This window comes from Tympanuchus pallidicinctus, unplaced genomic scaffold, assembly GCF_026119805.1.
Source record: "Tympanuchus pallidicinctus isolate F22 unplaced genomic scaffold, pur_lepc_1.0 scaffold1, whole genome shotgun sequence".
NCBI classification, from domain to species: Eukaryota; Metazoa; Chordata; class Aves; order Galliformes; family Phasianidae; genus Tympanuchus; species Tympanuchus pallidicinctus.
Genome location: NW_026294618.1, coordinates 37,896,550 through 37,909,089, shown reverse-complemented (window position 1 = coordinate 37,909,089; position 12,540 = coordinate 37,896,550). Strand labels below are relative to the sequence as shown.

At 41.3% G+C, this 12,540-nt stretch overlaps 1 protein-coding gene across 3 annotated transcripts in view; it reads right to left on the bottom strand.

Annotated features, from left to right (window-relative positions):
* Nucleotides 1-10,275, bottom strand: part of KLHL32 (kelch like family member 32) — a 119,639-nt gene extending 109,364 nt beyond the window's left edge. The window contains exon 1 of one of the 3 annotated variants that reach the window (XM_052687295.1): nucleotides 10,098-10,275. The gene's annotated coding sequence lies outside the window, so the exon portion shown is untranslated. Of the gene's footprint in view, nucleotides 1-8,070; nucleotides 8,215-10,097 lie in introns of those variants that run through there. The other 2 variants (XM_052687059.1, XM_052687125.1) reach the window with 2 other exon arrangements.
* Between the last annotated feature and the right edge of the window lie 2,265 nt (nucleotides 10,276-12,540).

Here is a 12,540-nt window from a genome sequence, read left to right as displayed (position 1 = left end):
TTCTATGCAGCACAGTCAATCTGCATGTCCTAAAGATATTTACATGTGGAAAGTATCAACCCTTCCATAAAAACGATTGTGTTTCTTTTTCCTACTACTGCAGTCACAAAAACATTTGATTTGTGGCCTCAGTTTTCCAGGCCACTTGGTTACAAGCAGAATCACACAAACAGGAAATTTCCAGTAAAGATTCTGGGATTGCTGAAGTTTCTGCTCTGTGAAGGTTATAACTAAGAAAAAGCTACAACTCCAGGCGTGAGTTTATTACCACCTTATCAGCTCCACTTCCAGCCTGAGCCTTTACCTTTTCATGCTGGAAACTTTTTATGGAGCACAGATATATTTGCATAAATGCAGCAGTTGTGAATTATTATCTACCATAATATTCAGACATTACTCAGTCACAAAAGGTAAAGTAAAAATAAAAACATAAAAAGTAGAAACAAAGTAAAAAGTGGAACAGTGATTTGGAGATTTGGTGTCACTTAACAACTAATTAACTAATACCTTAACAACAACAACCACCACCTCTCACTAATGCACAAATCCAGCATTTGGCCACACAACTGAAAATATTCTGCTTGTCTTAATAATGCCTACCCATCATCTGTGTAATGTTGGACTAAAAATAATGAATGTTTGAAATATGCCAAGAACAAAAAAATTATACAAAAAAATAATTTCAAAGGTGTAGGAAATCTCATTGATTTTAAGTCCTCCGAGTTCTCCTTGTACCTAGGCTAATGTTAGGGGAAAGGGGTTTTTTTTGCTACAGCTGACTGCTGCACTGTGAATGGTTAGTAACACTCTTAGAAACATAGAGAAAGTGTTACGGTATTCTTGCAAATTCCTTGGGGAGTGTCAGAAAACTTCTGGCAGCGCTAAATGCAATACTTAGATTTTCGCTCTTCTCTGAGTCCAGTTGGTTGAAATCATTGCGCTGGCTTTGCTGAGATCTTCTGAAGACCAAAACCAGGAGAACACAAAGTGTTATCAAAATTCATCCCAGGTTTGCAAACAACGGGCTTCCATGTTTTAAAATAACTTGCTACTCTTCAAGCAGCATCTCTACTGCATTTGTAAACCAGGGATAACAGCTCATCTTTTATTTGTTTTCAGTTTCTCACAGAAGCAGTTTGTTATGATTGCGCTCTCCTACACAAAAGCTGGTCAGGACTCCCAAACACTCTTCCGTTTATTTACGGTAAGCAGCAGCAAAAACACTGGCTTACTTCAATTCAGTGAAAAAAATAAAACACGACCTTTAACAGCTTTTAGCCTTACTACATAAAAGAACATCAAACACCTGGAGTCCCACACACTGTCAAGTCTGTATATATTAATTCCTGGGCAAAGCAGTTGCCCTGCGCTTCCTTCTCTTGCCTGGTCTGCCTTAGAAATATATAGACAATTATCTGAGGCTAATATTAAATTTTTTATTTTTTTTCCTCAAAGCCGATCACAACACTGGTCAACTTTAAGAGGAGAGCTGGTGATCTACTCTGCAACACACCTCCACAACCATGCACAACAGAAGAAAGATGGAGTGCACCTTACACTGGTATTGCTGCAGAACATTTTGTACCAAATCATGATAGAAATATAAGGACAGACTAATTCGCAACTTCTATCCAGTTGTCATCCATCTATCCAGGCAAGGAGCATAAGGGATCACAAATCCATTCATTTAAATGTTGTGAGAAACTCCATTTCTTCTGACAGTTTCAAAATGCATGTCTCATACAGACACACAGACAGAAAGCAATCTCAACTGAGAACAGATAGTGATTTTTGTTTGTTTGTTTGTTTGCTTTGGGGCTGGGTTGTATTGTTTTCTTCTTCAGATAAAAGGCTGCAAATTACAGCTCAAGATTTTCTTCAGTGTTTCCCCATCCCTTTCAACTTGATACACTTATTTGAAGAAAAGCCTCCATTTTAAGGAAGAAAATCCTAAAGAGATCAACTCTAACATTTATTAATCTTTGAGTAATAACTGGGATCAGAAATATAATTAGTAAAGAAACAAACACATGTTTAGATTCCTGTGACCTCATCAGTTCTAAGCAAAAGAGACACTGCCTGGAAGCCTAGTCCTTACTACTCCTTCCCAAAAATTATATTCAGTTATATTCAAACAATTCCCTTCTACCCTTCCCCTATCATTAGGTCACTATGGTCATATGACCTACTATTAAAAAAAATAATAAATGTGCTCCACCAGCTGTGCTACGCAAATCCAAACAGGTGAAAAGTTGGAGGTTTTTGTCTTAAATTGGAAAATTACAATTGACAAGGCCCAGCTGTTAGAGTGTGGGTGTCCAATCTTTTGGCTTGCCTGGGCTGCACCGAGTGAAGAGAAATTGTCTAGGGCTACATCTACAAAGGCTGCTCCAAAAGTAATGCCTCCTATTTATCTCCATGGAAACTACAACAGATACAAAGAGCACAACACTGTTTGATAGAGCAAATTCTCAACTACAAAACACTCTTTCATCACAGTCACCACCATTAGCCACGCATTTTTACTAGCAATGAACAAGAGTGCTCGGAACAGTCTGTACCAGAAGAAGTAACCCACGGTTGTTGTCACCATTGCTGAAACACACCACCCATAGCCTCACTGTTCTCACGTTCAGTCTTCAGTCTCCATAACCATCAACAAGTGTCAGTGGGTGCAATTTTTCCCAGAAGGAGGAATTCAATTGCTCACCTTTGCTTCATGCACTCTTTCACGTCAGACTCCATTTTGTCACTGTCCCTCTGCTGCCATCTGTCATGTGGCAACAAAATGCAATGGGATATTGGTGAGAAGGTTCAGCTCCTATAGTCATACCACCAACATCCACCTCTGATATCACGGACCAAAATCATATAATAGAAGGCATTACTTTCAGAGCAGCTCTCATAATATATTATATTTAATGTATAAAAGTTAAAAAATTTGATTTTTAATGTTTTTAAATTAAAACATACAAAAATGAGAGTAACAAAAGCATAAAATCAGTGACTGTTTTTGTGAAGCTAAAGATGCATCAGGCTGGTTTGACAGCAGTGGTTGCAGTTCTTAGTGAGCTCTCAAGGTGTCCATCAGACATTTTAAATGAAATCTTATTCTTTCTGTGCTTCATCCTTGACACCTGACTGTGAAATAAGATATATTTCTCCAGTAAGATAAAGCTTATAAAAGTCTGATAAAGAGACTTGATCAGGTTTTTGATCACAACTCCATACATTCCATTTGAAAACTGGCAAGTATTCATGTCAACTGAAAACAGAGTTGCAAATATACCAAAAATTTGATAATTTTTTTGCAATCTTGAAAACTTTCTCAAATTCCTTTACCAAAACAGAAAGCACGGCAGCATATTTTTTGCTTTTCACCAGACAATGCTTAGCCAATGTATCAAGTTCCATAAACTTATTTGTCATAACTTCAGTTAGCACTGCACTGTGCCCTCCCTGCGCTCTGGTTTCAGCTCAGATGGGGCCAAATGTTTGATGTTTGGTTGTTGCTCAGCAAAGCACGTTTGCCTGGGGGCTGGGCCAATCAGCAGGACCAAGCCACCCTCGTGATGGTATGGGGCAGGGGGCAGCAGGACAGGCTGGGCAGGGTTGCATGTGGCCTGCAGGTTGGATATGCCTGTGTTACATCCTTAATTATTTTCACTTACTCAACAGCACCACTAAATCAGTATAAGCCCAGCGTACAACAGTTATTTATAAATAGAAGATATGATAAATTCGGTTTGTCTAACAGCTTTCCACCCTTACAGATAGTTCAGAGCACTATGACAGACTCAGAACACTGTGGAAATATGAAGCTGCAAAAGTATGTACTGTGCTAGTTTTGTGCATGAGTTGTTCTCATATCCACTGTGTCTCTTCTGCCATTTGCATCCAAACAGCATACATCCTTGAGGGTCCAGTCACGCTGGTACAAGAGAACTGCATGTATCAGATGGCTGGACATGCCCACATTTTACAGTTTGATTTATTTGCTGTAAAAATGCACTCCCATTTCTATTTCTCCATTCATAGTCATCCTCCATAATTATGCATGCAAAGAACACTCAGTTCTTTCTTACTTTTCAGCAACGTTTTGGTTTTTTTCCTGCTTTTAACTGTGACCCTGTAAGGAAGATGAAAACCCATGCACTAAAAGAAGATGCATGAGATTTCACAGCTGTATTACATCATTCAATTTCCTGTGCACTTTCTTGCAAGCCAATACAGCAGATGTACTTGCATGCAAAACTCACCACAAATCACAAAAGACGAGGGGCATGTTTTAATGTAACCTCACTGAAGGTGGGAAGCTCAGTGGGGGTATAGCAAGCTTTTAGCACGCTCTGCAGTTCTGATGCACTAAGATTTGCCAGAAAGGAGCCCTGCTCCCTTCCTATTTGTTTGTCTGGGCTTTCTGCTAATGGAGAAAAAGAATGAAAAGTTCAGCTGAGGAATACATCCCCAACACAGACGCTATTATCCCACTAAAGAAGCTCAGCTTTTAGCTTTTGAGATCTTGTTTGATCTCCACAGCTTGCTGAAGTCAAAGTCACTGTACTTTTCCAGAAACATCACTTCAGTTCTTTTTCTTCCTTTTTTTTTTTTTTTCCTTTTTTTTTTTTTTTAATGCAACTAAAATAAAGGTCACTTTGACTGAAAGAGGGCTTTCAAAACTAAATATAATACAGAAAAGACAAAAAACAAGCGAAAGGTGCATTCCCTCATGGACTGAGCCTCTGACTGTCTGTTACTGATTTGAAGATACCATTGTAAACCCTGTGCTAGATAGAAAAAGATATACATTCAAAACCACTCTCTACTTATAATTTGGGAAAAAAATAGATTTAAAATATACACATATAAATGTAATTTGTACATATATATTCTAAAAAAAAAAATTTGCTATTAATTTTAGAGAACAGAGTTTCAAAACAAAACTTGGAAAGAATGCATCCTATATATTCTGATGACATCTTTCAACCATCAGTGTGTATCTGTTGTGTCTCGATTTGGCAGGTAGAGTTCTAGTTTAGCTTACAAAGGGCAGTAGCCCTTTTTATGTACTTTATTTAACCTGAAGTGAACCCTGATGGAGAATGTTTCAGACATAATAAGGCCATAAGCTTGCTCATGTCCACTTTAGAATGCATTATTAACCTAAGCAATGTTGTTTTCACTTAACCTGCCAGGTTTTTTGGTGGGTCTTTTATTTTGTTTGTTTGTTCTAAACCCATACGGGATATAAATCAAATCTTACCAAGACAGCAGAAATAGATCTCAGCCATTCTTAGATATGATACCTTGAAAGGAAAAGCCCCTTGTTGCCCAAAATACTGATGCTGAAAATTTTTTGAAGCATATTCCTATTGAACAGTTAAAGGAGAAGGTAAGCACAAATAGGTTAAAAAAATCTAGGATGGGGTTTAGGCAACAGGGGGGAAAAGAGTACACATACACATTCTTAGGACACATCCTGAGTAAGCACAACATTCAGACAAAAAACAACAAAAAAAAACAACAGTAAATTAGGCTGTAACATCACATCTTCTACACTGTCAAAAACCACCACTATAATATCATCCTTGTCGGGAAAACAAAGACAGATGGTTGCAAAAAAGAGACACTGCAGAATAACCATAACTTCTAAGTACTGATGAATCAAAATATTTACAGCATTTATCTCCCTATAAAGCTCATTCTCCTATAATTAAAGTTCTTCAACATTACTGCAGCATATTGCTACAGAACTTTTGGCAAAACACATTCTCAATTTACATAATTGTTCAGAGTAGTCACCTACTACAAAGAATCATACAGTTCCAAATGTTACTGATGTTCTGAAATCCTCTGATTTATTTTCTCATAACTTTACTTTGTTGCTTTCTCAATACAGAGAGATCTCTGACTGCTGATAAGAAAGTGGATAAATTTGTATCCACATGAAAGTGAAGGGAATTTGCATGCCATTCACTACCAGGACTTATTTGAAATGACACCTTTCCTTTCTCCAGCCATTTGAGAAAGATAGTTTTGAAGAGAAAGCAATGTAGGCATGCGTATGCAGATGACAACACTGCCTGATCCCACAGGATATCTGCCCTTTGAGTGACTTAGCTGTCTACTGACAGCATGGAGCATAGAAGGTACTTCAGCTCATCTATCCTGTGTATATGAAACTCCTTCCCAGAAGGTAGCCAAGCATGGCTGGTTCACACAAAGTCTAGTAAGGGACTTACCAGCAGCATCAAAGCTTTTCTACATCCAAGTTTTTCCATAGCTGAAAGAGCAATTAAGATACAAATGTGATGAAAGCTTGATAAAGCATTCTTCCAGTTCCACTCCTGGCAAGGTAATTCAGCTGACTGCACAAAGTTCTCCAATGGGTGCTGAAGATCACAAGGACTGTAGGCTAGCCCCTGTCCCCAACATTCTGCAGCTCCTTCTCTGCCCTGTATGAGATGTCTCCCTCCTTACAAAAGCCAGGCTGATCCAGAGTGGCTGATCCAAGTGGGAACATGCTAGGGTCAGAAGTTTCTAGACTCTCCTTGTCTCCCAGTTCAAAGTCTCCACCATCACTGCTCCATTTTCTAGTCCCGAAACTGCCTCCTGATCTTTCCTGGAGTCCCTGGAATTTCTCCACTGATTCATCAGGAGTATCCCTCATGAGATTCTCTCTTAAACATGTTTATTCTCAAATTACAGACAGAAACTGTTTCGAGCCCAAAATTCAATCAGAGGCAAATCGCATCCATGAGACAACATACTTTTTTTTTTTTTTTTTTAAATAAAAAAGAACCATGAAAAGTATCTGCTCTCTACTCTCAAAGATCAAAATTTGATAGCATAATTTCTAAATTTCCTATGAAATCAAGTTACTAAAAGTCTAGAAAATTAAGAATCCCACTTAGAAGCACAGTCTCTTCCAATTGCAGAAGCATATGGAATGAGACAAGTAGCATCAACCCTAATTTGATCTGAAGCAGTAAAAATGCCATCCAAGTTAGAACACAACTTGCTGTCTCAAGGATTTTATGAATCTTTCACTGTAATAGATACATCTCAGATCAGGAAACTGGGGAAGATATACCAGGACAACCAAGTAGTACTTTTTGTGGAGAGGAAATAAATAAACACATCATTAAAATCACACTTCTGTAACTTCCTATCTTTCGACACTGTTCCTCTGTCTCCAAAGAACTGCGCTGCAAACACTCAACTAAGGCATGTTTTTGTTTTGCTTCTTTTTTTCCCCCTTTCCCTATCAGTTCTGGATTAATTGAAGGTCCAAGAGCGCACAGCACACTGGCAGATGACATACAGAAGTCTTAGGTGGATGAGAAATAAGAAGAATAATTTTTTATACTAAAAAGAAATAAAGCGAACGACAACGTGGCTACCATAATGACAGTGGATGACAGTCATGTTTGGTTAATTTCTCCTGATAACACTGCCAACTGTTCTTAGCTAAGAATTTATTTCATTTCTTAGCTAAAATTTATTTCATTTCTCACTTCATCCAACTCTAATTTCTCATCCAATTTATAATAATTTCCCTGTACTACTGTGACCATTAAGTCAATCACACTCTGCTAAGCAGAATCAATCAAAAACACCACAGCAGTGCTATGAACTTCATACTGAATAGACTCCTTTTAGCTGTGTCATAGAAGTTATGTTTTACCCATATCTAATTTTTCAGGCAGAAGCAACACATTCTGTATCCAAAAAACTGAGAAAAAAAGAAATTTTAAAATGAACATTGTATTCTCCCTGGTCAAACTCAGCTCACCTAACTCTGCAAGCACCCCCTGCAGAACAGGCCTATACAAGCCTAAATACCCCCCTGCTAAAGTTTCAACTAAACTTTTCCATAGGTAGTTCAGGTGAACTCTAAGTACACTGGTTCCCTCATTATTAACAGAATGATCAAAGGGAGGGAGAAAAAAAAAAAAAAAAAAAAAAAAAAAAAAAAAAAAAAACCAACTTCTCTGATGCTGAGTTTTTTGAGTCTTGAAATACCAATCTTGAGCCAAATTCACTCATTAATGTAGGGAATACACAGACCTTTTAACAGGGATTGCCACCTCAAGCTTTGTTGCTCACATCCTTACGAAGAAGACAGACTGAAGTGAGATCACGGCTCAGTTTGTGGATGCCAAGAAATCGTGAGTTTGTCAGCTGAGGAAAAACTGTACATTTTCCAATTACTTTTTGCCAATTTCAATTTCAGACACTTCTGAGCTTGTGCTAAAAAAACCAAAAACAAAAACAACAACAAAAAAAAACACCAATAAAACATAACAACAAGAAAACAAGAAACTGAAAACAAACACAAAACTTCCAGATCTTTTTTTTTGTTTACATAGATATTTTTACTTTTAGAATATCATATGGTTTTCCAACAACAAAGAAAATGCTTAGTAAGATATCCTGTGTTTTTCCTATACCATCCTAATTTGTTAAGCATTAAAGACAGCACATCAATTTCTATACCAAAATTCCCTTTCTTAGAAGTACCTGCCTGGTCATGGAATTGACTGCAAGATATATCAGCAAATCAAACTGGCTCATTTTTGAAGAAACCTAGACACGTCTTTCTCCTCTCTACTGCCACCCTTTTAGGTATTACAAGAACTATATTCCCCACAACTACCCAAACGTACATTTTCTCCATGCATGCTTATACAGGAAAAATTGGAGACTTCTTTTGCTCACATGCACGACAAATCCCAATGTTAATGGTATTTTTCTAAATACTGTATCTTAAAAAATATATATATAAATCTTATGCCGAAGAGGTGTTAATTGGTGTGACTGCATTATTTTTAGTGACCTACTAAAGCAAGAGCTTATTATTCCGCAACAGTTTCTCACACAAACCGTACCTCGCTTAGCGCTTCAGACATAATCACGGCAAAGAGCTGTACAGATTCTGTCAAATTATTCACATTCAGGAATGCAGACAAAAGATGAAAGCATTTCTCCCTAAACGCTTCCAACATTAAGTAAAAATTTCTCTGTGTTCATTTGTGAACCTTGCTACATAGCAAAATCATGCTGTGTAGCTCTCTATTGGGAGATTTTAAAGCAATGGTGGTAAACATATTATTTGCTCCATGTATGGCTCAATTTCTCCAAGCTGCACTTAAATAATAAACTTTGGGTTCGGATGAAGACCTCTAGCAAGGTTTTAAACACCTTGCCCCTGCCAACAGTGCCATCTAAGCGGATCAGCTGCAGTAATTCTTCACCCCGGCTCTGCTTCTGACCTTTTAAAGAGCGTTGCCATTACCGCTGATGCACGCAAGACTAACCCAACTTGCTTGGGAACCATACCGTCCAGCCTGCGCGTGTCAGCGTGTCACGTCAGCTCGCAGCAGCCGCAGGCCGCCCACCAGGCCGGGAGCGCTCGGCAGCGGAGTTCAGCCCCCACCGAGCCCTCCGCAACCCGCACCGCCGGAGGTAGCCGCGGTCTGGAGAGATTGCTCCAATGCGAAATTCGGCGCTGAGCACCAAGCCTTTCCTCGCTCCCACCGAGTTATTTAATCACCTCAGATACACCTTGGAAGCTGCTGGTACTGCAGCTTTCATCTTCCAGAAGCGCAAGAGCTGAAAAAGAGCGGAGTTCCCTCTCCGGGGGGGAGACCTGGCGTATTTAAACACCGGCAAGGAGCTTCAGCTTGATCTCGCCGCTCGGTGGAGCGGCCGCAAGCCCGGACGGCGGCAGAACGCGGCAGATGCCGGCGGGCGCCCGCTGGAGCTCCGCTTTAGCAGCCGCCGCTGCCACGCCACCTGCGCGGCCGCAGCCGAGGCTCCCGCCCAGCTCCGCTCGGTCCCGCAGCACGGCAGCCCGGCTCGGCCAGGCGACCGGAGCCGACCCCACTTCACGCCCCCCGGCCGCGTCCTACCGCATGAGTTCGACCGAGCCGTGGCCGTCCCCCGGCTGCTGCCCGGGTCGGCGCCGCCGCTCGGACCGTCTCCGTAGCAACGACGAAACGCACCCTCCCCGCTCTCCCGACCTCCGGCTGCTCCGGCGAGGGCTCCGGCTGCCCGCCGCCTACGGCCCGGAGCGGCGCCGGCCGCTGGCTCACCTCGGGACGGGTGCCCGCAGCCCGCTCCGACAGCCGAGGCGCAGGGACGAGCTCCCGCGCCGCAGAGCCGCCGGCCCAGCTGTGCGACTGTGGCGGAGCGGGAGGAGCTGAACAGCTTCCCCTCCTCTCCCCGCTCCGCCCAGTGCGCAGCGGCGGCCCCGGAGCCCCCGCAGAGCCCGTCGCGGCTGAGCCGCACCTGCCGGGGGTGGGGACGAGCCGCAGGGCGCAGCGGCCGGGCCTGTGCCTTGTAGGTGCTTCCGTCGGTGCCCCTGTCCTGCGCTCGCACCGCGCTCTGTCCCAGCGCCCTCCGGCGCCCACCGCGGCAAGGGCGCGCCGAGGCCGTCCTGAGGGAGAGCAGCGGGGAGGAGGCCCGAGCCGGCCTGGGAAATAACTCGCGATCTGCAGCAGAGCTCTGAGCGTGTCCCCCGGCACGGCGGAGCTGGGGGAAGAGGGATTTTGGACCAGAAATAACGTTGGAAAGGTTTCCAGAGGGACAAAGCCGGGAACCAGGATTCAGTTTAGGATGGTAAAGCATCGGTGTGATTTACAGATGGGATGTAGTACTGGGCTTTGCAGTGAGGCTCAGTGACAACCTTGCCTCCTGTCACTGAGGAGTTGGGAGCTTCTGCCCTTCAACTGGTCTCACAATAGTGAAGAACATTCAGCTACACACTAGAAATTAAGAAAAAGAAAGAAAGAAAAAGGAGAGAAAGTTAAAACAAGTCTAGCGATTAGTGAGCCACTCATACAATTCAGCAAGCTTGAACATCACTTTACTATTTCAAGAGTTGCTTTGAGCAGATTTCATATCCTGCCACTGGATTTCTTTAGGAGTCAGTTTCTGTTTTCTGATCTCTGCTCTAAACAGAAAAGCAGCAGATCCCCAAAATCTCCATCCAGAATACTCTTTCACATTACATTTTATGTGCATGTCATATCACAGGATCCCAAACCTTTTCTAGCTAACAATGCCCAAAACACTTTTGACCTCTAGCTAAGCCCAGTGGCAGATGAATGGTTATTCTTTAAGGTGTCCATTAAAGGAGCCTAAAATACCACAGTCCTCAGCCTGCAGAGCAGACAATGAAAACTGTAGGGTCAGTTCAGAGAATGAACAGGTGTACATTTTGCTTTTTGTGCAGTAATGCAGTTTCTCTGAGCTTCAAGCAAATTGGTATTGATGCAATGCAATACTAAGCATTTGTTTTTCAGAACAGGGTCATAAAGACAGAACTTCTTATCTAGGCCAGTCAACTCATGTGCAACACAAAACTGTTGTTTAAACATTATTTTTGTTCCAGGGCTAATTTGAGCCTTACCATTTTAACCATGATCACACCTTACTGCACTGCACAGTGCAGATGTGACAAGGTAAATGATAGGTAGTCTCCCTATACTCAGAAATTTCTTACATGTCTGAAACAATATCACAGATTAAGGCCTTGCCACTTGATATTAAAACTTAGTTGTTGAGGATGACTGAGGAGCATACATGTGGATTAGGAACAGCATTAAATGTCTTGACACCAATGGTGGAAATTATTCTGGAGCTAACCTGACAGTTTCAGAGTAGCAAGAAGAAATACTCTACTGTGTCTGATGAGATGGGAGGGCCATGAAGCGAGTGAATATCTTTTTTGGAGATCTCTGCCTTACTCTGGCAATTCGCAGGAAGAAACAACCAGTGATTTTTTTCTCTGCTTAAAAATACAGTGAGAATTTAAGAGAAGAAGTGGAAAAGGAAAAGTTGTATATAGAGAAAACACAAACTTCTACTTCAAAACAAATTTATTTTCTCTCGATAATTTATTTCTATGGCTCAAGGACACAAATGGCCAAAACAAGAAAATGCTGGTGGAACCCACTGTCTATTCTCAGCAACTTAACAATCTCACAAACAAGTTTCAGAATACTGCTAAATGGAGTAAATTTAAAGCTTCCTAGCCAGTGAGCATTATGGATCATCAGCAGCCCTCTTTCAGCAACGAGAAATGGCAGCTTCCATGTTTACAACAGAAAACAAGATTTATAATTGAGATCAGTATTTTGCACTGGATATTTTCTTCTACATTAAGTTGTACTGGGTGTGGTTTGGAACTCCTGCATCCTATATATATCCTATAACAGATCTTATAGTAGATTCTATTATATGCATGTCAATATGCACAAATAGTCTTTTTGTGATCAAAGACAGTTGATATATTGCTGGTTTTGAAACAAGCTAATTGGCAATTTTAAAAGCCATGTCACCTGCGAGAGCTATAAACCAAGACTCTATAATGACCTTAAAAAAAGAAAGAATGTGTCATGTTCCTGCCAGCCATGTTCAGGAGCTCCACATCCATGCTCTCATTTAGAGGCCTGATGTGAATGGCTGATAAAAAAAAAATCTTATTGATGCCCAGTATGTACTCACTAAAAGCAAGTCAATATGTAAGAACTT